The sequence below is a fragment of the Pinus tabuliformis genome, chromosome 4_2 (assembly GCF_031772625.1).
Source record: "Pinus tabuliformis cultivar Carrire ecotype Pingquan chromosome 4_2, CPIR1, whole genome shotgun sequence".
NCBI classification, from domain to species: Eukaryota; Viridiplantae; Streptophyta; class Pinopsida; order Pinales; family Pinaceae; genus Pinus; species Pinus tabuliformis.
Genome location: NC_142304.1, coordinates 142,059,378 through 142,065,041, shown reverse-complemented (window position 1 = coordinate 142,065,041; position 5,664 = coordinate 142,059,378).

Genomic DNA, 5,664 nt, shown 5'->3' with positions numbered 1-5,664 from the left:
AGGAAGGAGGAGATTTGGTAATCTCAACCAAATTGACATTGTTGTAACCACCGTTCTTGTGGCATCAAAATTAGGAAACCAAGGGGTAATGAAGAGCCCAACTCTACCCCAAAACCATGGCCCATCATTTATAACTTTCTCCAAGTCTTTATGTATATCAAGTTGAACTATGAAGAAACCCATTGAACATAAATAGATGTCTCAGTTGGGTGGCCAAGAAGTAAACACCCATTGATGTAAATCTTCAGACCACGACCAGAAACCATTAGACCTGCATATCAATTCCTTAGATTGAATATCAACAAATAGTGATTTTACCTCTTTGTGTTTTACTTTTTCTACTTGTTCAACTATGTGAGGTCTTGTCAATTTTTGGGTCTGATCAGCATAAGCAGTAGCCTTTCCTTTCATTGCATCCTTGAACAAGACTAGTGCATTAGGGTTTCTGGAGCTTGAAGCTCCACCCTGCGGCCTCACATTTAATATTATGGTGGTGTTCCTTGTAGTGCCATAATATTTTATTTCAAGGGAATCTTGCAATAGCTTCCCCTCGAATATCAAACTTTGTAAGAATAGTAGTATACCCAGATTGTTTTGAATAGTTTTCTTCAAATTTTCCACTAGATTCGAACCCCAGATCCAATAGACGGAAGTCTTTCAATTGAAGTTATTTTATTAAGATCTCAAATTTTTCCGTCTCAATTTGTCTCTCATCTGGATCTGCCAAAGAGAGATGAAAGGGTATCCATAAGGAGGACAAAACCCAATTCTTCGGTACTTTCCAACCTCATATCTAGTGCAAGGGGTTTTTCTTTTGGCGGTTCTGAACCCCATGAAGCAATGATTGTTATATATCTCTGCAAAAACGTTTCTATCTTTCTTCTGATCAACTTAGAACTAGGAGATCGGGCTAGATCCCCTTGCATATATGAAACTCCCTTGAGCACCGACCACGATATCTTTGTAATATGAAATCCCAACCATGTGTAGTGTTAAAAAGTGGTTAGATCTTATCAGAAAGATGGTTCTGGCAACGTCCCAGATCTACACTGCCACCACAACCACTCTGTGAAATCATATCCTTTGTCATCAGAAAATATTTTGTGTATTAAGACCCCATTGAATGTAGTCTTTAGCAACATGATAATATCATTTTTCTCCAGAAGCCCAAAATGCAGATCTACTGCAGTATGCTTAGATTGCAGCATGCAGAGCCGAATAAAACCACCACCTTCCACCAAAGTGAACTCAATTTGTTTCCAACCTACTCCAAATTTCTCTTTCATTGCTATAGGTTGGCTTGAGATTGGCAGCATCGCTTGGCAAGGCTCCTAAAACGTGAAAAACCTAGCGCTCTTGAGAATCTCCATATCCACCCTTGCAAATCAATTCTCTTGTCGGTTAATTTTTCCTTCTCAATGTAATGCAATGGTTAATTTCTAGAATTCAGTTTCTACTTATAAGGATTAGCCAATTATTCTTGGGATAAATGTCAAACAACACTTCTGGTGAGAAGGGTTGGACCACACTACTAGGGATAAGGGTTAGATCACAATTCTAAGGAGAGGACTTGGCCAACCCTTGTCCATATAAATTTTCTTTCCATTTTCTTTTCTTATTCATAGAAGAGCCTCTTCATTAAGTTTATAATAGGGAAGGGTCGAGTGACACTTTCTCATATAAATTTTCATTTCAATGTGTTCTCTTTGTCATAGAAGAGAAGAGAAGCTTCATAAATGGAAGATTAGGGGAAGTTCAAATGATCCTCCTACATATAAATTCACTTTGGCATTTTCTCCCACTAATAGAAGTGGATATACTAGTAGAAGATATGACCGACCCTTATAAGAAAACATTTCACTTTCTAACAACTACAATAGTGAATTGAAACTTTTGAAACTATAACCCCAAATTGTTCCCACTACAAGGGTGATTAAGATAGTGCTCCTACCATAAATCAAACCAACCTTCGACATATATATTCTCACTTCAGTGATAAATTTCACACACAAACCCTTCTACACACACCTTTGACCCTTATAAAAAGCATTTGGAAGTTGGTACTATTATAAGGGTTGGTAATCCCTTCTACATATATATTCACATCACTACTACTATAAGGTTTCGAAAGTTATTTGTGAAAATTATTCATAAATTTATAATGATTTATCACTCTATGACAATTCATGCCAATTTTGTTTCTTCAAATACTTCTCTAACATAATATCCCATTGTTTGATTGAGTATGGTTTGTTGATTTATATGAGTTGAATACCCTCTTTATTGGTTACTGTTTGTTCAATATTGAATATCATTTCAAAATTTTTTGAAATAATCATTCATCTAAAGTTGCAAGTGAGGATACTTTAAATGTACAAGTTAGAGCTTGAGAAAAAACAACTCCTTTTCAATGAAAATGGACCTAGATGTTCCTAAATAGCACCCAAATTTAATTCAAATTTGTATATCAAATGATCCTACCCATGCACTAAAAATGGAGGGATATTGTCGTCATATACTAGATTTAGACACGTTCGGTTATCAAAATAAATTGACATGCATTACGGAATTATTAAAGTGTTAAGAAAATGTTTATAGCCAAAGCCAACATCTTATATTTTAAAACCACCTTATATCAAGAAATATAAATCTCTCCTTGATTAAGTCAAATAATTTGTCCTCTCACAAATCTAAGGGTGTGGTGAATGTGGAAATGGAAATATTGTGGCCTATTTTATTCGAAACCAGAGGCTTGATTATTCATCCTCCCTAATATTGCTTGTGCATCAAAGCATGGGATTTAATTGCAGCCATATGACTAACATCTAAAAATTATGAAGATCTCATAGCTTATAACAAATCTAGGAAGCTCCATAAATGTTGAATTTAAAATGTTTGTGTTTAGATTATTGTTGTTGTATGCATGCGTATATCTAATATAATTGTTTACGATCTTGATATTTACTAGTATAATTTATTATTGTTTGAAAAATATGATTAATTCATTGAATTTAATGGAAAATACAATATGATGAAATTTTTTATTATGTAAATATCATGCATTTCAAATTTAGATCCATGAACCTTTTATATAATAAAGTACAAGATAAAACCATCAAACAATTGAGGACTATATAATGGGATACCATGGACAATGAGGCCTACTATAATGCTTTCATTATGTTGGGTTGTGTTACATTCTTTCCATGACTAGCCCACGTAGTTAACCGGGGGGTTAGAAGGAGGGCGGAGCCCCCCCTTCATTGCACCAATTGTGTAGCGAGGTGGGGGGGGAGTCATAGGGGGTTTGAGGGGTGTAGGTAACCCCACTCTATGGGGCCCAGGGCAACGGCCTGGAAAATTTTGGCTTTGGACCCTATGTTAGGTTGGGTGGACCTACCTATGGTTTTGTGCATGACTTTCACACATGGTTTTGGATGTGATGGTTTTCGGTCCATGGTATTGGATGCTTCGGCATGTGTAAATATGTATTGTAACATTGAAAGGAACATAATGAAAAATCAAGTTGGTAGTCCCAGTTTTGGGATCCAGGGGAAAATCTCTGTGTATATGTGGTTTTTGTGTCATGCTCTCGCATTGTTTATTTTATGTGTTTTAGAATTCGTATGCAGGTAATATTTGTACGGGGTTAAAACCTAACATTAAAGGGATAAAAGCAAATACAAAGCATAGTGTGGATGCAAATTCTATTTTATGAACTCCTTATTGATTGTTCATTAGATAATAGTGATTTGTATAATTAGATCCACAAATATAGCACCTTTGTGTGATACATACCAAGCCCTCACTCATGAATTATCATCATTTAGAATATACCATAATAGGATTCACATGGATCATTTGAAGAATAAAAAAATATGTATGGCTCTTTTATATAGTATAATGTCATTGCTAGTAAGAATTGGTGTATATTAAGTGAAAAACAAAATGGTGATCAACAATTATGATACGAGGCATCATTGAAATTTTATTTTCTTAAGTTGTAATAGGATCTATAGTTCTCAAGACTAATCTACCTGGGGATGGAGTTGTTTCTATCATATATCATGTAATGTAACAACTACAATAAATATGTATATAGTTGGAGTTGAGTAGTTATAGGGATAGTATAGATATTCAATATATTAGACTTTATAATTTATAGGAATAAAGTTTGTCGAACCAAATTTTCGCAGTTCAAACCAATTCCTCATTATTTGTATAAATACATTTCATGTAAAAAGAACAAGCATGCAAAAACAATTATAGAGTGTATGGTGTGCATATTTTTCATATCAAAGCTTAGCAAAAGGATATGAACAGAGAGTTATATGTGAAGTCCATCATCTTATGAATAAGAGCATTAGTTTTGGACTTGTGCATAAGGAAGTCCGTGTGAAAGGTTCGCTTGAAATAAGAGCTACAAGTGTGAAGGAGCAAGGAAGGACATGTGAGGGGGATGGTTGCTCTTTTAAGAAGGAATTAATACTAGTGAGGAAGAGTTGTGATCAAGGAACAGCTTGAAGACATGAAGTATATTGTTCTTGACCATTTAGGTCACCAAATGAAACAAAATTCGATCGCCATGTTCACATATGGGAATTCAAGGAAAAAGAAATCCAAACTGTGTGCATCACCATGAGTGCGTTGGAGCAGTAGGATCCTTAGATCATCACAACCATGTCCATCAATGAATATCTAGATGTGTGTGTATGGAAGGGTGATTTTAGTCAGTAGTGATCGACTTTAAGTCGTGTATGACAATGATATGATAGTGATATTGTGTGTGGCAGAGTTCCCTTAGTCAGTGGTGCTATGTCAGTGAGGATGACTATACTGAAATCTAGAATGCTAACCCAACTCCGCAGTATGGCATTGTGAATTGGAAATTCCATGTAGAGGTATATGATAAGGGGTAGATATATTTGGTAAGAAGTGTAACTAATGAGTTAAGAGTTCCACGTGAAGTTTTCAACAAATTCTGATTTAGCATGCAAGTCATTGGGTAAGATTGCATGGGTGTTACAAAAGGATTTATTTATTTTGGTTTTGTCAAATCAAAATTTTGCAGTGGCATATAAGTCTATATAGGTCATGATAGGTTGAGAGTTTATGGATGTAAAAAGAGTTAACATCACAAAATTTTGAAATAAATATTCTTGAAATTGAGAAAAAGCTCGAGTCATGAGGAAAGTATTGTTGTGTTATAAAAAAAGTGCATGACCAGTGTTATTCAACACCAAAGATTTATGGTCAAGAGTAAAAGCTAGTTGACATGTCAAGAATGCCAAGAGTCTAGTTGAATTAAATGTGGAGTCATCATAAAGTCAAAGTTAATTTGAACATGTAAAATCATAAGGGCTTTGTTGGACCTTGATCAACTCCAACAATAAACATATCCATGAAGGATATTACAAGTGAAATATATAAAAAATCCATAAATAAATTAAAATTATGAAGATGTCAACTCCATGATAGAAGCACAAAGTAGAGAAGAGTGCAAGTAGAGAGAAGAAGATTTTGGTGTCAACAAAAAACCCTCAAGCTAGTGAATCTTGAACAAATAAGAGTAAAGAGCGTGTAAAGCTCAGAGTGAGTATTCAAGGGGAATAAGGACCAATATAAATATCACCAAGCTAGGTTTAAAGGAAAACATAGGTGAGA